The following is a 23,907-nucleotide window of genomic DNA, read 5'->3' on the forward strand; positions in this document are numbered from 1 at the left end:
TTGCTCCCCTGGTCCTGCTCCCCCTGGCCTTACATGTGCAGCCTATGTTCCCCCTAGTCCTTATATTCTGTGCCCTGCTCCCCGTGGTCTTCCTTTCCCTGGGCACTGCTCCAACTGGTCTTGCTCCCCCCGGGCCCTGCTCCTCATGGCCCTGCTCTACTGGGCCCTAGTCCCCCCATTCTTGCTCCCCTGGGCCCTGCTTCCCCTATTTCTGCTCCCCCTGGGCCCTGCTCCCCCTGTACCCTGCTCCACCTGGTCCTGCTTCCCTGGGCCCTGCTTCCCCTGGCCCTCCTCTCCTTGGCCCTGCTTCCCCTGGGCCTGATCCTGGAGGCCCTGCTTCCCCTGCCACTGCTTTCCCTGGGTCCTTCTCCCCCTGGCCCTGCTCCCCCTGGCCCTTCTCCCTCTGGCCCTGTTCCCCCTGGTGCTTCTCCACTGGGTGATACTACTCTGGAACTTGCTCTCCCTGGCCCTGCTCCAATGAGCCCCACTCCACCTGCGTCCTGCACTCCCTGGCCCTGCTCCCCCTGGCTCTGCTCCCCCTTTCCCTGCTTCGCTTGCGCCCGCTTCCCCGGGCCCTGCTCCCCCTGTGTCCTGCTCTCCCTGGGCCCTGCTGCACCTGGCCCTGCTCCCCTGGGCCCTGTTCTCTGGACTCTGTTCCCACCTGTGCTTCACTCCTCCTGGGCACTGCTCTCCCTTGGCCCTTCTCCCCCTGGCCATTTCTCCCCCTGGCCTGCTCCCCCTGGCCCTTTTCTCCTGGCTCTACTCTCCCTGGCTCTGGTCTCCCTGGCCCTGTTCTCCCTGGCCCTGCTCTCCCTGGCCCTGCTCCCCTTGCCCTGCTCCCTCTGGCCCTACTTTCTATGGGCTCTGCTCCTTCTAGCCCTGCTCTCCTTGGCCCTGCTCTCTCTGGTCCTCTTCTCCCTTGGCCTTGCTCCAACTTATCCTGCTCCTCCAGGGCCCTTCTTTCCCTGGCCCTGCTCCCCTTGGCCCTACATCTCCAGTCCTGCACCCCTGGGCCTTGCTTCCCCTGGTTCTGCTCCTCCTGGGCCCTGGTCCCCCTGTGTCCGGCTCCCACTGAGCCTTGCTCCCACGGGGCCCTGCTCCCCCTGGCCCTGCTCCCTTGGCCCTGCTCCCCCTGGTTCTGCTCGCCCTGGGCTCCGCTCCCCCTATGCACAGCTCCCCCTGGGCCCTGCTCCCCCTGGCCTTTTTCTCCTGGCTCTGCTCCCTCTGGCTCTGCTCCCCTGTGCCTTGCTCCCCTGGGACCTGCACTCACTGGCCCTTCTCCCCTGGGCCATACTCCTGCTAGGTCCTTCTCCCCCTGGCCCTGCTCCCCAGGGCCCTGCTTCCCCTGTGGCCTGCTTCCTTGGCCCTGCTCCCCTGGGCCGTTCTCCCTCTGGTCCTGTTCCCCCAGGGCCTTGCTCCTCCTGGCCCTGCTCTTCTGTGCCTGACTCCCCCTGGGCTCCACCCCCCCCTGAACCATGCTCCCTCTTGCCCCTGTTCCCACTGGCCCTAATCCCCCTGGCCCTCTCCCCCTGGTCCTGCTCCCCTGGGCCCTGCTCCCTCTGGTCCTGCTCCCCCAGGCCCTGGACCCCCTAGGCCCTGCTTCCCCTACCCTTGTTCCCCAGGCCCTGCTCCCCCTGGGCCCTGCTCCCCCTACCCCTGCTCACCTAGGCCCTGCTCCCCCTGGCCATGCCCCCTCTGGGCTCTACTCCTGCAGAGCTTGCTTCCCTGGATCCTCCTCCCCCTCCCCCTGCTCTCACTGGGCCTGATCCCCTGAGTCCTGCTCCCCCTGGTTTTGCACTCCCTGGGCTGTTCTCCCCCTGGCTCTTTTTCCCCTGGCCCTGCTCCACCTGTCCCTGCTCCCATGTACCCAGCTCCCCTGGACCCTCCTCCCCCTGGTCCTGCTTCCCCTGGGCCTCCTTCCCCTGGCCTTTCTCCCCTGGCCCTGCTCCCTCTGTCCCTCTTCCACTTGGCCCTGCTCCCATGGGCCCTGTTCCACCTAGCCCTGCTCTCCTAGTCCCTGTTCCCTCTTTTGCTGCTCCCCCTTTTCCTCTTCACCTGGTCCTACTCCCCCTTAGCCTTGTTCTCCCTGGCCCTGCTCCCTGGGCCCCCTTTCCCCTTGTCCTGCTCTTTGGGCCCTGCTCCACCTCATCCTGCTCCCATGGGCCCCATTGCCCCTGGGTCCTGCTCTCTTTGGGCCTTGCTCCATCTGGTCCTGCTCCCCCGGGCCCTGCTCCTCCTGGCTCTGCTCCTCCTGGCCCTGCTCATCCTGGCCCTTCTCCCCTGGGCTTTGCTCCCCGCTGTGCTTCACTCCCCCTGGACTCTGCTCCCCCATGGCTTTGCTCCCCTGGGTCCTGCTACTCTGGGACCCACTCCCCTTTGTCCTGCTCCCCTGGGCCCTGTTCCCCCTGGGTCCTGCTCCCTCTGGTCCCTACTCCCTCTGACCCTGCTTCCCCTGGCCCTTATCCCCCTGGCCCTGCTTTCCCTGACCCTGCTCTCCTGGGCCCTGCTGCCCGGGGCCCTGCTCCCTCTCATCCTGCTTCCCCACTGGCCCTGCTCCCTCAGGCCTTGCTCTCCCTTGTTCTGCTCCTCCAGGCCCTGTACCTCCTGGGTCTTGCTCCCCCTGGGTCCTGATCTCCCTGGGCCCTGCAACCTCTGGTCCTATTTCCCTGCTCCTCACTCCCCCTTGCACTACTCCCCCTTGGCCCTGCTCCCCCTAGCCCTGTTCCCCCTGGTCCTACTCCCCCTGTCACTGTCACCCTGGCCCTGCTCTCCTGGGCCCTGCTCCCTCTGATCCTGCTCCCTTGGGCCCTGCTCCCTCTAGCCATGCTCCCTCTGGGCCCTGCTCCTGCTGGGCCTGCTCCCCCAGGCCCTGCTCCCCCTCCCCCTGCTCCCCTGTGCCCTGCTTCCCCTGGCCATGCTCCCCATGGGCCCTACTCCTTCTGGGTGTGCTCCCCTGAGCCCTTCTCTGCCTGGTACTGCTCTCCCTGCACCCTTCTCCCCCTGGCCCTTTTCCACCTGGCCCAGCTCCAGCTGTCCCTGCTCTCCTGGGACCTGCTCCCACTGGCCCTGCTCCCCTGGGCCCTCCTCCCCTACACCTGCTCCCCCTACCCCTGCTCCTCCTACCCCTGCTCACCCGTGCCCTCCTCCCCCTGGTCATGCTCCTCATGGGCCCTGCTCTTTCTGGACTTGCTCCCCCAAGCCCTGCACCCCCTGGTACTTCTCTCCCTGCGCCCTTCTCTCCCTGGCCCTTTTCCCCATGGCCCTACTCTTCCTGGCCCTGCTCTCCTGGCCCTGATCTCCCTGACCCTGCTCCCCTGGGCCCTGTTCCCCCTGGGCCCTGCTCCCTCTGGTCCCTGCTCCCTCTGACCTGGCTTCCCCTAGCCCTTCTCCCCCTGGCACTGCTCCCCCTGGCCCTGCTTCCCCTTGCCCCTGTTCCCCTGGTCCTACTCCCCTGGCCCTGTCCACCTAGTCCTGCTACCTCTGATCCTGCTCCCCTGGGCCCTGCTCCCTCTGTTCCTGCTCCCCTGGGCCCTACTCCCTCTGGCCATGAACCCCTTGGGCCCTGCTCCTGCTGGGCCTGCTCCCCTGGGCCCTGCTCCCCCTGGCCCTGCTCCCTTGGGCCCTCCTCCCCCTACCCCTGCTCTCCCTACCCCTGCTCCCCTGTGCCCTGCTCCCCCTGGCAGTGCTCCCCATGGGCCCTGCTCCCTCTGGGCCTCCTCTGCCAAGTCCTGCTCCCCCAGTACTGCTCATCCTGTGCCCTTCTCCCCCTGGCCCTTTTTCCTCTGGCCTTGCTCCTCCTGACCCTGTTCCCCCTGGTCCTGCTCCCCTGGCCCTGATCTCCCTGGCCCTGCTCCCCCTGGCCCTGTTCCCCTTGGCCCTGGTCCCCTGAGCCCTGCCCCCTCTGGCCCTGCTTCCCATGTGCCCTGCTCCTCCTGGCCCTAATTCCCTGGTCCTGCTCTCCTTGGGCCCTGCTCCACCTGGTCCTGATCCCCATGGGCCCTGCTTTTCTGGCCCTAATCCCCTGGCCCTGCTCCCCATGGCCCTGTTCCCCTGGCCCTATTCTCCTGGGCCCAGCTTCCCTTGGCCCTGCTCCCCTGGGCCATCCTCCTCCTGGGCCCTGCTTCCCCTGAGCCCTGCTACCCCTGGTCCTGCTCCCTCTGACCTTGCTCCCACTGGTCTTGCTCGCCCTTGGCCCTGCTCCCCCTTGGCCCGGCTCCCCTGGGCCCTGCTGCCCCTGTCCCTGCTCCCCTTGGCACTGCTCCCCTGGGCCCTGAACCTCCTCATCCTGCTCCCCCCGAGCCCTGCTCTCCTAGCCTCTGCTCCCTTCGGGCCCTGATGCCTTAGGCCCTGCTTCCCCAGGCCCTGCTCCTCCGGGCCCTGCTCTCCCTGGAGCTGAGTTCTTGCTGCACCCAGTTTGGAGGGCAACTATGCAGCAGGGCAGCAGGGTGGTTCCCAGGGGTCCAGTGCTGCCCTGGTGCTGGCCCAGGCAGGTTCTGTGCTGGATTTGTAGCTGGGATGCAGGCAAGGCTTCAGGAGGGGAAGTGAGTGGAATGTAGAAGGCCCTGGGGGGCCAGGCTAGGCCAGAAAGAGCAGGAACAATAGGTTCACTGTGTTGGCTTCAAATCATGATTTCTCAGTGAAGACCTGTATGAATGGAGCATGGAGGAAAAGCTTCAGGGGGATGTGGCTCTATGGGGAGCAGAGGCCCCATTGTGGCGAGGCCCCTGCGAAGGCACTGATGGCCAGGGGCTTCACTCCTCTTCCAGGCTGCAGCTCATGGTCCCGGTGTTCTCCAGTGAAGCTGGGCATGGATAATATGCCTGTGATTATGGCCAACGAGGGGCCTCAGGCCTTTGCTAGGCAGGTGGAATGGCTGCAGCAGGACTGCAGGCCATCCCACACCCACAGAGGGGGCAGAGCAGAGGGGCTGTGGGCCCTATCAATCAATGGAGGAGAGATGGCCCTGCGCTGTCCTCCTGCTGCCATCATGGGCTGGGGCATCCTGGTACCAGTAATTGGAAGGCCTCTCCAGTGGCCACTCCAGGGCCAGCAGCTGTGACCCGGCTCACCCAGCTCCTCCTTTCTGCCACCCCAGCCTCCTGGAGCACCCTTCTCCAGGAAGCCCCCTGGCCAACCCACCCGTCAGGCCCTCTCTCTGGCTGCCCATGGTCTAGGGTCTCCACCCCTGGTCAGACCAGGTTCCTCTTCGCTGTGGGGGCACTTGGTGATTCTGGAACTCTGCCCCTCCCAGTAAGGTGGGAACAGCTTCCTTGGACAGCTGGGATGCAGGGCAAGGCCTCCAACAGTGGTGGGGTCAGGGGAATGACTCCTGCAGAACACCACTACTTGGCCTTCAGTGCCTTAGTTTCCCCTTCCATCACAAAAGCTTGTGCTTCCAGGTGAGAGTGGGTTGGTGGTACAAACCCCCCACAATGCTCCTCAAAACCCCACCCTCCCTTTCCCTGTGGGCCATGCTAGTGTCCTGGGGCCACCTTTGCCACACACCTCAGATGGGCAGCTTGGACAATGGAGGAAGCTCAAGATCAAGGTGGCAGCATGTGGCTCCTCCTGAGGCCAGAAGGGGAGTGTGCTCGGGTCTCTAGCTTTCCTGTGGTTGTAGCCACCTCTGGTTTTGTGCCTGTAGACACACCTTCTCTCATCCCCCCAGGCCCCAAGGACACACCCAGAAGGCAGGGACATCCCTCTCCCTGTGCCTTTTCTTCAATTTTAACCACAATGACCTATTTCCCCTGAGACTACATTCTGTGGAACTGCATGTTAGGAGTATCGGAGTATCTTAGGGAAGAAATCCAACCCTGGGCATGTGGAAAGGGTGGCCTGGCTCTGGACTGGGCACTGAGCAGCTCCTTCTCTCCCTCCCCACCTCCATCTTCGCCCCTCCTGAGCTCTCTGACCCCTCCTTATTCATGGTGTCCCTGCCCTGCCAGCCCAAGCCACTCTGTGTCCTGCCACAGCAGGGGCAGGTGACCCGGGCAGGCTGTGGATCTTCCACAGTCACCGCTAAGGAACTAGGAGTTCTGTAATGGAAGGCTCTCAGGCACCAGTTGTGCCTGCACCTTGCTGGCACACAAGGGGGACTCACGTGTCCTGCCCAAAGTTCACCATCCATTGGTGGGCAAGGAACCCTGATTCAGAGGGCCCTGGGGCAGATGGAGAGGCCCACATGTACCCAGCTAGCAGCTGACTGACCTGGGCACCCCTCTCTGTGGCCTCTGCCTCCAGGAGTGCCCAGTTGGGTAAGAGGACCAGGGCAGTGGGAGCTGGCCCTGCAGTCCTGGCAGCTTTCAGTTGGAGGTGGGGCTGATGGAGGAGGGCAGGCACCTCAGTGCGTCACCCAGGTGGATCCCAAACTCCTGGGCGCCAGCGATCCTCCCAGCTCAGGCTCCTAGGTAGCTGGGCTACAGGCCCACGGCCCTAAGCCAGGCAGAGTGGAGACCAGTCACGCTGTGACTGTGCAGGCGAGCTGGCTGAGCCTGAACTCCCTCTCTGGGGTCAGTGGCCTGCCTAGTGTCCTGCAGGACCCCAGAGCTGAGCCCAGCACCTGGCCCTGGGCATCCTACAGCAGCTCAGTTGTCAAAGGTGTGGACTGAGGCTGTGGTTGAGCCTCATCCCTGCACCTGACCCTGTCATCCAGAAGGCCAACAGGGTCACCTGTTGTCAAGGATGTCAACTTGCAATCCAAGTCTGGGAACCACATGGCTCAGCTGGTGTCCACCAAGGGCTAGGGTGTGTGTGGGGGGGGCATGCCTGAAAAATGGCCACAGTGGTCATCGTCATTAAGGAGCTTACAGCTGCCCAAAGCAGATATGGTCCCTAAAAAGGCAAGCACATGACTTAACATAAGAGGATTTAGTGGCAGGGCGTGGGCTGCTTCCCAAGGATAGGTTTGGTCAGGGGCCATTTTTCACAGAGGAGCATGTGCCCTGCATGCCCCTGGTCAGAACCCCTGAATGGCTAGACAGACATAGCTCCAGGACCAACCAGGGCAGAGCTGCAGCCTGGAGGGACAGCTGGGCTGGGGTGGCATGCCAACTCAGAATCTAATGTTCTGCTCCTGGTCACTCCACAGATAAGAGAAAGGCTTGGAGGCCCATTGAAGATTCTCCTTTGAGCCATAAGTTTCTTCCCCAGGCTTCATATCTGGGTGGTCAGAGCAGGGCTATGCCAGGAGCCAGATGCCCTCTTCAGCTCCCCTTTACTGGAAGAGAGTGACTGTCCCTGGTATGAGCAAGCAGTCAGGGCCAGCTCAGGGCTCCATATGTCCACAGTGTGGGCTTCTGGGAGCCAGGACCCTGCCTGGACCCACAGGCTTCCTCCCAGAGGAACTGCCGTCCGGGGACTGCTGGTGCAGAACCTTCCTGGAGAAGCAGCTGCTACACAAACCATGGCCAGCTGCCAGGACACTCAGGGGTCAGGGTGCAGGCTCCAGGGCCAGGGCCAGCCAGCTGGGCCTCAGCTTCAGCTCAAGTGGAAGAGGGTGAGGGTGGGGGCGAGGAGAGCCCAGCAGGCAGGAAGGTGCTTGCCCAGCATCGAGGATGTAGGGACAGGAGGAGCTGGGTTGTCAGACTTCCCAGAATCCCCAGGGCTGACCTTTGGTGACCTAGGGGTTTGGGTTCTTTCCTTGGGTCTGAATGTCTCTGGCTTCCTGGCCTGGGAGAGCTGGCTGCCCATTGCAGGTAATCAGACCATGGGGGGCCCTAGGCAGGCATGTTGCCATGCCCAGTGTCCCTGGTAGTAGGGCCTAATCAGCCCAGGCAGGAGTAGAAGCCCAGCCAGAAGTCCTTTCTTAGCTGGGTGGGGATTTTCTTCCTGGGCTCCCCTGCTGGGCAGGATGAGGTCTGAACCCTGCTGCTCTCCTTCTTCCTAGACAGGACTGCCCTCCACTTTCCCTGAGTGGTGGGAGCCTACCAGACACGGCCTGCCCAGGGGGGCCTGTGGTAGCACTGCCTGCTACCTATCGCCCCAGTCCAGTGGGGCACCCAGCTGCTGGAGGGTCATTCCACCAACCTCCTTCCCAGGCTCTTCAGCCATCAGAAACAGGCAAGTCTGAGAAATTGTCATGGCCAGGACAGGGCTGAGGTGACAAGATGACAGATGTCACATGGGGTCCTGGACGGAATCCTTCACAGAAGGGGAAAGCAGTAAGTCTGAATAAACTTGGGCTTTGGTTAACAGTACCAATATCAACTGGTTTGTTGTAACAAATGTATTACTCTAAGATGTTGGTACAGGGGAAATCGGGTGCTGGGTGTGGGGACTACCTGTACTATCTTTGCAATTTTCCTGTGAACTCAAAACTGTTCTAAATGATGGCACTTTTTGGTAAATGGGTGGAGCTGGAGAATATCATGCTAAGCGAGATAAGCTGATCCCAAAAAAACAGAGGCTGAATGTTTCTTTCCTCTGATATGCAGATGCTAATTCATAATGAGGGGGGACTAGGGAAGAAGAGAGTTACTTTAGACTAGGTAGAAGGGAGTGAGGGAAGGAAGAGGGCATGGGGTAGAAAGGACAGTAGAATGAATCAGACATCATTACCCTACATGCATATGTGACTGCAGAGCGGTGGGATTCTGCACCACATGCAACCAGAAGAGTGAGAAGTTGTACTCCACTTGTGTGTGATGTGTCAAAGTGCCTTCTACTGTCATGCATAACTAATTGAAAAACTTAAAAACCAATGAAGGTCAGAATGAGCATGATAAGGCACAGTTTTGAAATAAAAGAATAAACAACAAAAAACTGTTCTAAAAAGCAATACATTATAAATGCCTTCGAGTATGGGCTACAGATGACACCACAGGTGCCCTTTGCCATTTGAAGCTGACAGTGAGGACAGAGGTTTACTGTACTGTCCCAGTTGCTCTTGTGGTGTCTGAAATTTACGTCACAAATATGGGTTTGGAAGAAACCAACAATGTGGTGCTTGGGAATCTTTCTGCCCAGCACCTGGCTCAACTCGAAGCCGCATCCAAGGGCCTTATTGAAACAGGTATGTAACTGGACACACCTCACCGGCACACCTTGCCTTCCACCCTGACCCTGGAGTGGTCCCACAGATGGTGCAGCAAAGGCCTGGCAAGGGGGTGGGAGTGGGCAGCTGCACAGGGTGTCCTGGGGCTTCTACTGGTGGGAAGGGTCTTTAGTGCCTGTCCTGTGTGATGGGTGCTTTGCCTGCCTCCTCCTGGGGCTCCTCTCCGTCCCCCTTCTTGGGCCTCAGCAGCCCCAGGTAGCTGGGCCTGCAAGTATGCACCACCACACCTGGCCAGCACATAGAGCAGGAGCTAATGAGCACATGGTGCAGGGGACACTGCTCCTGAGGCAATTGTCTGGGGGTCCTGATGCAAGGGAATTTAGCCCTGGCTCTCTTGCTCCTAGAGCTTGCTCTTAGGTGGGGCAAGGATTATGGAGACTTTGTGCAGTGCAAGGACAGAGCCCCCCTGGCTCCCATAGTCCATTGGCTTCTCAAAGTCCCCACACAGATACTCATAGCAGGTACTGCTACCTCCATTCACAGGCACAGGAACTGAGGCTGGGAAAACCTACATAGCAGGAGACTGCAGAGCTGTGGTGCCCCTGGGCAGCCTGAGACCCCTCTGCCTGCACCCCACCACACTCCATCCTCCATTTTTTCCTCTGCCTTAGTACTTGGGGACCTTTTGCTGGGCCATTATAAGGAGTGAGAATAATGTACTTGGAATCTGCAGCTCAGGATTAGCCTGAGAGCAGCTGTTAGGTAAATGTAAAACAGGGCAGGAGAGCTACCTGGACGGCTTCTCTATCCAGGAAGTGACCTCACCTATGGTTAAATCCATGTGTTGCTCTGTGTGGGCGAGGGGTGCCTAGCTGAAACATTCTGGGCATGTCTGGAGGGTGTTTCTGGATGAGATTAGCATTTGACTCATAGACTAAGCAAAGCAGACGGGCCTCCTGGGTGGGGACCTCACTTCATCCATTGAGGCCTCAATGGAGAAAGGGGAGAAAAGGCCGAGGGATTCTGCTCCTTTCTTTCCTGCCTCCTTTTCTGAGTGGAGATGCTGTATTTCCTCTTCCAACCCTTGGAATGAGGTCAACCTCACCAGCACCCTTGGTTCTAGGCCTTTGACTTGAGCTAAACACCACCACAGGCTTCTCTGGGTCTCCTATGGCTCCGAGGCAGCAGATCTTGGGACTTCTCCTTAATAGAGCAGTTGGGTCCTCAGCACTCACTCCTTTCTCTCTGTACATCCTCTCGGTTCTGTGTTTCTGGAGAACCCTGACCAATGGGACGTGATGGGGAAAGATGATCCACATGTGTGCCTGGCTGGGTCCTGGCTTTCCTCAGACCATGTGGTCCTGTGCTCTGCCCAGGTTCTTGGGGCAACAGAGAGGAGGAAAGGAGAGAGGAAGACACACTGTGGAGAGCAAAGGCACCTGCTGCAGGGCTCACGGGGCAGCACGTGGTGGCCTAGCTGTGTGGGAGGCAGTGGGTAGGAAATCAAGAAGGCAGAGGGCTAGGAGGACAGGGAAAATGCATCTCCTGTTGGTTACAGTCCTTCTGGGTGCTCAGACACTAGCAGTCCAGGCTTGGGTTATGCTGAATACCCTTCATTGATCTGGGCAACAGCACCTGTGAGCCGTAGGAATCAGCACTCAGTCCATGAACAAGGGCCCTTTCCTTAGACCATAGTGCAGCCACCACACGATGGATCAAATGCTGAAGCCTTCATATGCAGCAAAGAGTGGAAACTTCCAGAATGGTGAACAGCTTGGTGAGCAGGTCAGTTTGGACCGGCACTTCAAATGTGCGTGTCCTGGGAAAGGAGAGGTCGGGACTACTTTTGTATCTTTTCTCAACAAACTCATTAATTCTTAGAGATAACTGTATGCAAACCAGGAACAAGGGGGCTTCCTGAATCACCATGAAGTCCTGGCTTTACTTGGGAGGAGAGGATGTCCCCACAAAGAGATGGGGAGACTTTGAATCCCCAGAAGAAGAGCTGATTGATCTTTGCATGTCTGATCAGCATGGCTGGAAAATGCACGGGAGGTCCTCTGGCCCCACTGAGGGTGTACTTGCCCCAGCTCTGGCTGCCAGCAGGGGCCTACCTTGGCTTCCTCCTCAGTGTGCCATCCTGAATCCTGAAACCTATGATGTCACAGGCATCCTTGTTCTCTGAAGCCACCTGCTGTGGCCTGAATGTTTGTATCTCCCCCACCCCCAAATTCAGGTATTGAAATCTAAACCCCCAGCATGATAGTATGAGCAGGTGGAGGCTTTGGGAGGTCCTCAGGTGGAGGGTGGAGGCCCACAGGTGGGATCAGTGTTCACGTAAGAGAAAGCCCCAGAGCGGCCTGGTCTCTTCCGTCATGAGAAGACTCAGTGAGTAGACACCATCTTTGAATCAGGAAGCAGATTCTCACCTGATGTGGAATGTGCTGACACCTTGTTCTTAGATTTCTCAGCTTCCTGAACTGTGAGAAATACCTTTCCATTGTTCTGCTATAGCAGCCTGAACAGACTGACCTCCCCTCCTGCCCTGTCTTCAGGCCTTTAGCCAGAGACCATTCTGTGCTTTTGAGGGTTCACATAATTGACTGGAATTGCCTGGTTGATGCAGGATAATCTCTCTTTTTTCAAGTCCATGCCCGGTTACACCTGCAGAGTCTCTTCTGCCATCCAATAGAACACATTCACAGGTTCCAGGCCTGAGGGCATGGGCATATTTGGTGAATGCCATACTCAGACTGGGGAGAGAGAGAGCATTTGATGTGGACAGGGAGCCCAAACAATAGCGGCCTCTGCAGGAGCCCCAGGACCTTCCACTGCAGGGGGAACAAGGCCCCTCCATGGAGCCTGCTCTCCAGATGTGATCGAGGAACTGTGACCAACAGCGCTTGTTTTGATTTGTGCTGTCCCTGAAGAATGGACATAATTGGATGGATTTTTCAGTGAAAGTACCACTAAAACCATGGGCTAGATCCCTAGTGCACCATGTCTTTAGAAAAATGGTCATTTTGAAATGACAGGCACCTTTCCTTAAGATATCCTAGAAACTCAGAGTAAAATCACAGATCTGTGAGAACACCCGAGTGGAGGTTCTATGTGAAGAGGAATGAGAGGTTCTCACCCCGGGGAAGCATCCCAGTCTTCAGTGTGTTTGTATTGATAAGATTCACTTTAAAAAGGCCAAAAACCCACAAACTCAATATGTGGTCAAACTGCTGAAGAGAGCAGGGGTGATGTATGAGGTGAAGGAAATAGAAGTCTTGTGGTTCTGTACCTGATTTCATGATGAGTGATGATATTTCTCCAGAAAAACTGTGATGGTGGACAGCTTCAATGCCACCTTGGCCTGGCACCTGACTTCAGGGATGTGCTGACTTTCTGTTTCAAGTTCAAGGTCACAGCCCAGTGGTGTGTGTGTGTGTGTGTGTGTGTTTGGGAGTATCTTCCAGTTATCCACTGCAGGCTGGGGGTGCAACTCCGTGATTGAGGGCTTGCCTACCATGTGGGCTTCATTTCTAGTCTTCCTCCTCCCCAAAAGACACCCCGTTATCTGCTGCTGTGTAATAAATTGCCCAAGATGTAGTGACATACAGATACCATTTCATTGTTCTGAGTTCCATTTGTTTTGTGGGACTAGTCAGAGAACTCTGCTGGTCCCCCTTGGGATCCCTCATGTTAATGATTTATTGGCAACAGGGCTGATCACCAGGGAAATGCTGTGCCTCTCTTTCCCTCTGTAGTCCTAACGCCTCTCTGTGGAGTCTCTCTAGCAGGTAGACCGACTTTTCAAATCAACTTTCAAAGTTTGAAAGTTGTCAAACTTTCCTGTAAAGAACCAACTATTTGAGATTTGTAGGCCATGTGTCTTGTCACCCATGTTTCTCTCTCTCTCTTATTGTGACATAGCCATAGACAGTGCAAGAAGATGGTCATGGCAGGCCACGATGACACTTTATTCACAACAACAGGCAGTGGGCTAGATTTGGTCTGCTTCCAGGGTGGCTCCGAAGTCTCAAGGGCACAAGAGCAGTCACCCCCTCTGTGAGCATCAAGCACAGTCCAGGCACAGAGTCACCAGCCACATTTGGCTGGCTAAAGTAGGTTACAGGTTCATTCCAGATGCAACATTGGGGGAGCAGGGGGACGTGTGTGAGGGAGGAAAGCATTTCCTCTACCCTCTTAGTTTCTGTGTCTGTGACCCTGTCAATTAAATTGGTAAGAGATAAACCAGAGAGAATTTTATTTGAAGTAAATATTTAATAAAAAAATATATATTAAAAAATTAAATCACATTTGATGTTAATAGTTTAATTTTACTTATTCAGAGATATCACAGAAAAAGAAATGAAAACCCCAAGAAGCAGTTAGATCTGACACCTTCTTGGCCATTTTAAAAAAGTGGAATATTCTGGGATGGCAATCCTGACCCCCTTCCACCAGTTCCAGAGAAGGGGTTATGAGGATTTGGGAGTTCACCCGGGCTGTCCTTGGGGAAAGACTCCTACAGGGAAGTGAGAGGTATCAGGTTCCATTTTGGCTTAGCATTTGATCTTGAAGGAGACATTAGTGCATGCATTCTTATTTTAACCAAGAAACAGAATTTACCTTTTGAAATGGACATTTTAGAAGCTTGAGATACATTTCACTAATGAGCTGCTAGAATGACAGTACCAGGGCTCAGTTGCTTTTTGCTTCTGCTACTCCACAAAGGTGGAGAAAAGTTTCATTCCAAGAATTTAGTGGTGGGACACCTGTCACCTCTCTTTCATTATTTTTACTTCTGAATACAGAAACTAGAGATGACATGTGACAATGAGGAGGCAGGGATGTAGTTCCCGGCCAATGTGAAACATGCCATGTTGGGGTTGGACTGGCTTTGCAATCTGTGTTTCTTGGTTTTCCTGTTACCCAGGAGCCCAGGGCTACTGCCTCGATAAAGGTGTGCTTCAGTACCTGCACGCAGAGGCATTATCTGTGATGCAGCTTCTCCTGCCCACCCAGGACACTGCCTGGGAACCTCCTTCATATCCCATAGGAGCCCTGTTACATAAAAATAACAGGAGGCCATTGTTTTGGATGAGACTCCTGCCCTGGGCCCCATCAGACCAGTCTCTCCCCCTGTCCCTGCCTTACCAGGAAAGTAATTTTGAAATGAAGATTCCACTTTCTGAGTTTTATTTTTATTTTTTTTTAATTTTTGTTTTTTTCTACCTCTTTTCTGTAGATAAAACCAAACTCTTCTACACAACCCATCAGGACTGTATTTTGCAGAATGAAGCATTGCTTGATTCTAGATTTGAAAATAAGCCAATTAAGATCTTTCAACAATGGTTGTACTTTTGTCCTTGGAGTCTTCTTGCTTTCTCCTGTTTATTCTAGGCCTGAGATGATCCCCTCAACATACTGCAACTCCCTTCCTCATGAAGGTGATCTTGCAGATCCCAATGCGAATCCCCTCCTCTAGGAAGCCCTTCCCCATTCTCTTTATTTGGGTCAATTGCTTCTTCCTGGAAGGAAGACAGGGAGAAGGAAGGAAAGAAGGAAGGAAGGAAGGAAGGAAGGAAGGAAAGAAGGAAGGAAGGAAGGAAAGAAGGAAGGAAGGAAGGAAGGAAGGAAGGAAGGAAGGAAGGAAGGAAGGAAGGCATACTGTGATGTTTCCTGGAACAGTTTCCTGGATGCCCCATGAACACATTTCCATGTGAACTTGCTAGAACACTCTGACTTTCACAGAGTCCATAAAATATAACTGAAAATTAAAAGTGATGTTCTCTGATACTAATGATTCATCTTTTGCCTGGTGAGCAATGCTGAACCTAGTAGAACTAATTTTGAAATATGTTCCCAAGTTGTTTTCTCTTATTTCTACTTAGGACGTGTGTGTGTGTGTGTGTGTGTGTGTGTGTGTGTGTGTGTTGGACCTGTAAGCCATCAAGTCAGCATCTAAGGGTGCCTGTACCCACCGCTCTTCAATTTCCCAAAAACTTTCTCAATGAATCATTGAAAAGTTCTCTAAGCTTAAAAAAAAATTCAGAAAGGCAGATGGCTAGGAGCAGTTTGGCCTTCCTCTGTGCAGGTGGTAAATGGTCCTTTTACGTGGGATGAGAGTGCACCTGTGTTCTTCCTCATTCTGTTCTGTTGGTTTGGTTTTGTATGTAATGAAGTTTGACCAAAGCTGCCTTTGTCTCTGCCCTGAGCTGGTGCCTGGGCTGAAGCAGAGGCTACCAAGGCACAGAAGGGACTTGAGGCTCTCCAGGACAGGAGGGACATCTGCCTCCAGACTCCTATATCATCCCCAGGCTGAGGATGGCAGCGGTAAATATGCCCTAGTGGCAGCAATGTTCCCTTCCTGCAAGGACTCAGGCACCCCTATGGGACATAGGTCATAGGACTCTCTGAATGGAGGAACACCACAATGGGTCCCTGTCCTTTGAGGGCACAGCCTGAACATACATGGCCTTTCCCACGGAGCCACTCCTCCCTGGGCATACCCTCTATGTCTACTAACCTTCTGCATATGCCCTTCTCTTGTTCCACCAGATGCAGGCAGAGAATGCAGCCTGCATTTCTGGAGATTTTCCTGCACACAGGGACAGCGCTCCCAGAAGTCCCCAGGCAGGAGGTGGCTGCACACATGGTTTGTGCACGTGGTAGGTGACCTGTTACAGTGAGTTTTTTTTAAATGTAGTTGGGACTCACAAGTAGGACATGAAATTAATTTCATGACCTGGGTGTGGTGGCAGATGTAATCCAAGATGCTTGGAAGGCTGAGGAAGGAAGATAATGAGTTCAAAATCAAGCCTTAGCAACTTAGCAAAAACCCTGTTTCTAAATAAAAAATAAAGAAGACTGGGGATGTTGCTTAGTGGTTGAGCACCCTTGGATTCAATCCCCGGTACAAAAAATATTAATATAGTGAGATGTAACTGGAATTTTAAAAATTGAGCAAATTAAAAAAAATACATAATGGTAAGCTTTTTTACCTTCTAACATGTCACCTTTCTCCATCATCGTATTTACCTTACTCTATCACAATGTGCATTTCATCAGGACCCATCCTGCTGTGAGACTTCAGGCATCTCTAGATGCTCTGCTTTTACTTTCTTTGATGGCTTGCTTTCTTTCTGTTTCTTCTTCCTAGATCCTCACATTAGCAAACTGCTTTTCCACTGATTCTTTAAATGCTGGGTTGTCAGGTCTCCTTATCTCAGGCTTTAAGCTTTGCCTGCTGATCCTAGTGACATGGACAGTTGACCCCCACTCATCTCTTGGTTGTCATCCCACCTTTCTCTTTCTCTGAAGTGCCAGATCCATATATAAAATATATATGCTGTATATGCTAAATAGACGTGTGTCTCAGCTCTCTATGTATTCTAGATATCAGTCCTGTGTGTCCCCGATACATCATATTTTATTCTGATCACTGTCTTTTTAGTTCCTTGATGCTGTTGTTTGTAGCACAAGAGTTTGTGGTTGGGCAAGCTCCAATTTATACTTTTTTATCTCTCATTGCTATGCTTTTGTGATAGCTAAGAAATGATTGTCTAACCCACCATCATGAAGATTTATTCCTACAGAGTTTTCAGAGTCTTTTGGCTTGGGTTCTCCCCCTTGTTAAATGATCCACTTTGAGTTGCTTTTGTAAATGGGGGAGGTAGGAGCCTCCACTTCATTCTGATCATCCTGCAACACTTGCAGTGGGTTTTTTGATGCTCTCATTGAAAACCCCTTGACTATACCTGTGAAGACTCTCCATTTTATTTCATGAAAATTATTTGTCACTCTTCATACCAGTACTCATTCTTTTGGTTACTGTAGCTTTTGAGAAAGGTATGAAATATCCAAGGTTGTATTAGTTGTTGCATCTAAAAGTTCAAAGGAAATTAGATACAGAACAATCAGAGAAGTGGGTCTCTCTTATCTAGAGAACCAGCTGTCAGTAATCCCCAGGACTTGAGATCCCAGGGGTTACTCTGTGTCCTGTCACCATGCCCATTTACCACCCACTGGCCATGAGGGAGGCTCCGTGCTGGGCAACTGGAGATAAACTGTGCTCTGGAGGTGAGGTGACTTTCCCGTGTTCACACAGCTGAGAAACTCTGGGGCCAGAGCTTGAAGGCTGCCTGGGTCTAGAACCTCTGCTTTCCACTGCTTCCTTCTGAACTAACACTGACCTGCAGGAGTCACTGGGAGGTGCCAGGCACATTGCCCTGGTCAAAACATTTCTTCGATGTGGTAAAATAGACATGACATAAAACTTGCCATTTGAATCATTTGAAGCATACAAAGCAGTGGCCCTGAGTACATTTTATTTCAATATTACTCCATTACCATGTTTCTCCAACACTTTCAGTCTTCTCAAATTGAAACTCTGTTTCTATTAAACACAAACTCCCCATCTCTCCCCCATTCCCTGGTACTCACCATTCTATTTTCTGTCTCTATAGATTTAACTACTCTAGTTGTATCATTTCAATGGAATCACACAGTGTTTGTCCTACTGTGACTAGTTTCATTCACTTACAGTAGTATCTTCCAAATTCATCTGCATTGTGGCATCTATCCAAGTTCCAATCCCTTTTTCAAGGTTGAATAATATTCCACATATGTATATGTCACACTTCATTTATCCATTCACTGGTCGATGGACATGGGTTGTTTCTACTTCTTGGTTACTGTGAATGATGCTGCTATGATGCTGAGTGTGAAAATATTTGCCCAAGTCCTTGCTTTCAATTCTTAGCTGGATCATGTGGTAAATTCTATGCTTAATTTTTTGAGGAATTCTCAGAGTTTTAAAATGTCACTTTTGAAAATGATTTCAGAACTAACAGTATTACCTTTGGGTTGCACTCAACAGAAGAAATTTTTGTCTTCCTGAGGCTAGTTTTTCTGTCTAAAGAAAATAAATAAATAAATAAGCAATTTTGGTGAAGCAGGTCAGGCTAACTTGGAGAATGTGACAATGAACAAAATCTACTTTTTGTGGTGTTCTTGCTAGTTAAAGAAGCAGTGCTTCCTCTATGGGACAGTTAATTACAATAAAAATTTTAACCAGTAGTGAGAGGAAGACAGACCTAAGAACCAGAGTAGGTCCCACCCCAGGCTCTGAGGAAATTTGCAGGACAGAGTATCCAGAGCATTCACCCAGCATTGGGTGGCACAGAGTGGTGCTCATCAGGTGCCAGCTTCTGTTCCATGTTATTGCTGAAGAGGAAGGTACAGGCCTTGGGATTTGGGGGCAGGGACCTATTTTGTTAGTGGTAATAGCTGGAGATGCCAGAGGCTGTCATGAGGGTCCTTAATCAAGGTTGGATGTCAAGGGCCAGGCACCAAGATGGCCCAATGGCTTGTTGTCTATATATGATTAAGAGACTTATTAAAACCCAAAGATGAACATGACTGTGTACAGTGAAATATGGAGCTCCACTCTCTTTTGTTCCCTCCCTTCCTTCCTTTCTCTCCTCTCCATCTCTTCCTTCCTTCCTTTATTCCTTATGAATAGTACTTATTGAGTATTCTGAGTACTGAGTGTTTAGTATGTGCCCAGCTTGCCAGCTTGAGATATGTTATTGAAGAACTAAATAAAAATCCTGTCTTTAAGGAGTTTATATCTTATGAAATAAACATCAGAAGTCCAGGGAATTTGATCTTCTATTTTACTGATGATAAGAACATATGTTTAGAAAACTGAAGAGCTTTTGCTAAAATAAATAACAGAATTGGAATATAGAAAGAAGTGTCTGGAAACAAATTCAATGGATTAAAAAAATGACATCTTTTCTTTTTAAATAGAAATTTGTTTTTTCATGAGAATAAAATATCTCCCCAAACATAAAATTTCTAAAAAGTTCTTTTTTTCACCAAATACATGCAAAACATATTAGAAGAAAGATATAAAATGTCTTTGTAGAGTGTAAACTAGTTACTGAACACATGGAGAGGCATCCTGGGCTTATATAGAGTAGTGCTTAGAGCCTAAAAACACAAATCTTTGATGTGCAAACATCATATCTAATTAAATTTTATGTTTATTATTTATATGTATAATATACTAAAAATATTAATAATTTTTATATATTTAGTTAACAGAGTTGATGCAATTCCCAGTATCATTTCAATGGATTTTATTTGAATTAACAGAAAGTATTTTAAATTTGTTAAAAAAAATAAATACATAAAAATTGTTAAGAAAATTTTAGACCAAAAATATAGAGTTGGGTATCTTGCTGTATCTAAAATAAAACAATATAATAAGGTAAAACAATATAATGTAAGATAATACAATATAAAATAATAATATAAAATATTATAGAAACAATATAATACTACTGTAACCCAATAGAATAGAATTGGCAGGAAAAAATGAAACAGATCAGTTGACTTGAGATAGGTCCAAATGTATACAGAAATTTAATATATGTTCAAAACAACATTGTAAAAAATGTTTTATTGTGTACATTTGTGGCTTACCAAATGATGCTATGGGATACATATAAAAAATAAAATCATTATTGTAGTGAAGCCGTTTAACATATAATCTCACATAATTATTTTTTGAACATGAGCAGCTAAAATCTACTTATTTAGCAAAAATAAGTACAATTTTAGTTTTAAAAGATTTTTTGCAACTAAAGCAACATTTTATTTAGCTGGATGCAGTGAGAGGACACCTACCATTTGACATTTTATTGTTGATTCTAGTTTGTTCATGCACAGTTAATCTCTCTCACACACACCTCTTCTAAATCAGGGTGAGGATTAGGGTTGAGGACTCTGGGGATCTCACATAAATAGAATCATTTAGTATTTTTTTCTTTGAGTATTGACTTATTCCATTTAGCACAATATCATCAAGAATCAATCATATTGTAATATATGTCAGAATTTCTTTCCTTTTTAAAGGCAAATAATATTTCACTGTATGTACATACTATATTTTATCTATCAGTTCTGCTGATATAAAATTGATTTTAATAATGCACTTCATTTAATCCTGTAAACCCCACATATTATAATTCCAATGTGCAATCAGTGTAACAATTGAGGTACTTTTGTTGGTTTTGTACCCAAGCTTTGGGATCTGGTGCACATTTTATACCTAGAACGTGTCTCAATTCAGAATCAGCCAATTCAGCTATGCAGTGGCCATGTGTGGCTGGGGACTACCACTTTGGACACCCATGGTTCTAGATTACCTATAATTAGCATAGGGGTAAAGCTAGCATCCTTGTGAGAGAGTGGTCTCCTGGTGGGCACTTCCTGCTAACACAGGAAGTGTCCGCTGTGGCACCTACTATGTGATCAAGGTGGGTAGAATGATTAGCATGTGACCTACCTTGCCTCCTCCTAAAGTTGAGAGACTGACACCAGCATCATCCTGGTGACCGATGTGCCTGGGGTTCAGAGGCTCCCTGGCAGCATCTGGAAGGCAGAGATGAGGGGAAACTGTTGTTTTTGCTGGCCAACATATATGAAATTGGTTTTCTATGGCAACGGGGGTGCAGATCACCTCATCCATGTATTGACGTCACTGGAGAGAGGAGAGCGGGCAGCTGGCTTCTGAAAGATATCCCAAGCCCTTTCAATGCCTCTTGTGCATCCTACTTGAAGGGGCTCAAGTAGGTTCTGTTGTTTTTTTTTTTTTTTTCAGGTGAACAAGAATGTATACCGTGATGGATTGGAAACCACCTATTGCTACATATCTGCACACCAAGTGAACAGTTCTGTGAAAATACTGACAAGACAATGACATTCCACTTAACCTGCCTATTGTCTTTGAGGATTTGGACACACAATTAAAATATGCCTCCTTGGTTTAGAAAAACTTTGCCATCAAATTGACAATAAATATAATGATAAATAAATACATTTCTGCTTAGCTTCCTCTAGGCAGCTTCTCCAATTACACGATATACAAAATATTAGGTCTTAATTGAATTTTTTAGTAATTTGGGAGGAAAGAAGAGCTTAGGGACATGACAACTTGGAGACAACTCATGACAACTTGGAGACATGATGTAATAGATGGAAAGAAAATTGATTATGACTTTAAAAGGACATTCATTTTATGGAATATATTTAAAGGATAATTTCCTCTATAGATTATAAAGCAATTTAGGAAAATGGTCCATAAATATTTTAGTACTATTTTTTTTTCTTTAAGAAGAAATCATAATCTGTGCCTCCCTCCCCCTCTGGCTGTCAGTCACTGAACTGAGTTGTCTTGATATTTTATTTAAATGTGATCCACATTTGTCAAGCTTCTGTGTTTCAAGGATTGTGTTGGACTCTCTTGAGATATAAGCACATGCTAATCAGTCCTGTTAATGTAATATCTATGCTAATGCAAACCCTGTGAAGCCAGTTGGAATATCCCCTTGGACATTGTGGGGATGAGTCTCAGCATAGCTGCATTTGACAATGATTTCTGCTGACTTCTTTTGTGTTAACTGAAAATTTGTAAGCGTTAGGATGGATTGGAGGAATAAGACACTCAGCTTTCTGCCCTGATGTCATGATTCTGCCCCCAAAACAGATATAAATACATACATGACCATGTGCATGTCATATAGCCTTACACACATTACTTACCTACAGATATACAAATATTCATGCACACATATACATAGGTGCATCTTCATATAAAACATGAACACACATACACACATAGAAATATGTGCCTACACACTTGCCTACTTGTATATAGAGAAATATTATTCTACTTATTATGGGGCCACATCCCAATAAATCCATAGTATCTTAAAAATATCCAAAGTTAACAGTGCATTCACTACAATGAACCTACCAAACATCACAGCTCAGCCTTGCTTACCTTGAACTTGCTCAGGATACTTAGCCTACAGTTGATCAAGACAATCTACCATAAAGCCCATGCTATAGTAGAGTATGGAGGATCTCATATGATTTTTCAAATGACTGTACTGAAAGTGAAAAATAGAATGGTCATGTGGGTACACCTTCATCAAAAAATGGTTAAGTAAGGGACTATCTGTATGCACAAACAGATGGTACCAACAGAAACACACCCGTATAAGCTGTGACCAAAATACCTGACAAGAGCCACTTGGAGAAGGAAAACCATGATTTCAGAAGTTCAGGCCATGATTAGGTAACTTCATAACTTCCTAGCTCTGGGCCTGAGAAGAGGCAGAGCATCATGGTAGAAGGGCATGGTGGAGGAAAGCTGCTCAGTTAATGGCATCCAAGAAGAGGGTGGAGAGGAGGGAGGGAGAGAGGGCAGAGGGCGGAGATGAGCAGGAACAAAATATATAATCCCCAAGGCACATCCCCACTGGCTGATTTTAACCCATCAAGTGGATTAATCCACTAAGTAGGTTACTGTTCTCATGATGGAATCACTATACCTCCTGCTCAGGAGCTTTCAGGGACCTCTCACAGCCACACCATAACATTAGCATAGGTGCTTGTGAAGCATGAGATAGATACACAGCCCATCAGGCAGTGTGACCTGTGTATCTATTTCACTGTTATCTGTAGAAAAGATGGGCAATGTATGAGCTGCTGGTGGCTCCCACTGATGATGGAGGCTTCTAGGCTTCATTTCAGAATGTGAAGCTGGTTGCAGAGACAGGTCCTCCAGGGTCACAATGAGAACAAAGATCATGGCCTTAAGAGTGCCATATGTGTGCATGTCATTTAGTCATCAAAACAGCACTAGGAAGCTGACAGCGCTAGTTTGCCATCTCAAGGTCAAGGACATGGCATCTGTAGAAGCTCAAGGGCTGGCATAGGGAGAGTGGACATTGGCTCTGATGCACCTAAACCATTTAGCTGGGCTGCTATGGAGCCCTGATCCTGTAGGATATGGGGGGGGAGATTTTGTTCAGGAGCCCAGAAGCTGACCTCATGGACCTGAGCCAGGGGTACAGACTCCTGTGGCTCTGTCATTGAGTTTTGGTACATCCTCTACTTTAAACAAATCTGCCTGGTATGTGCCTGTGAGACCAAATTTTTATTTGCATAAAATGTTGTCAAGGAATTGGGACAAGATTGGGGGGTGTAATTGCAATCATGCAAACCCAGGTTGAGCAGCAATTGGATGCCCCGCTGGCCGGAGCCTCTGGTGCAGTGCATATTTCTACTTTTTCCTCTGTTTTTGGCTGGCGACCTTCTTAGAAGATCATGCATATTTTAAATAGTTTCAGCAAAAGGTCTAACACATTATGGAATGTAAACAGCCCAAGGGATGGAGGGGGAAGGGCAGAAATGCAATCAGTATATTTCTGAACCCCAACAGAATCATTTGGAGACCATTATTGCCCCGTACATGTCTAAAGAATGAATTATTAATTTTACTGTTAAAATTGAATTATGATGAGTGACTGAGTTCATAAATCCACCATAATTTTAAATCTATTTCCCACAAAAAGACAAAAAAGAAAAAAGAGCAAAAAATGAAAAAGAATAAATCCTTGATGTTGCAGGGAAATGAAAGAATTCAGTAATCAGCAGCAGAGCTTTGGAATGATTTCTGAAAGACAGGAGGCAGAGGAGATCAGATCCCACCAGAAACAATCAGGAACAAAATAAATGCAGAAGATGCCCAGAAGGCAGGACAGTTTGGGAAGATCAGGCCCAAGTTCAATGAAATGGGGAGTGGGAGTAAGAAAGCAGTAGGTACTTACACTCCCAGATCATCTAGGATGGATTCTTAAAAACAAACAAACAAACAAATCAGAACACACTAAAGAGGGGTGAGTGAATGAGCTTTCAAAATGAGTAAAGATGCCTCAACATCACAAGGTGGCTGCCATAGCTCTAGATCTGCTATATTGTAGCATCACAAGCAGAAGGGAGAAAAGAAAGCTTTGTCTCTGTTGGTAAATGCTGGACTAGATTTAATCTTGACTTATCTC

Source organism: Urocitellus parryii, chromosome 1 (genome assembly GCF_045843805.1).
Source record: "Urocitellus parryii isolate mUroPar1 chromosome 1, mUroPar1.hap1, whole genome shotgun sequence".
In the NCBI taxonomy this organism is placed as follows: domain Eukaryota; kingdom Metazoa; phylum Chordata; class Mammalia; order Rodentia; family Sciuridae; genus Urocitellus; species Urocitellus parryii.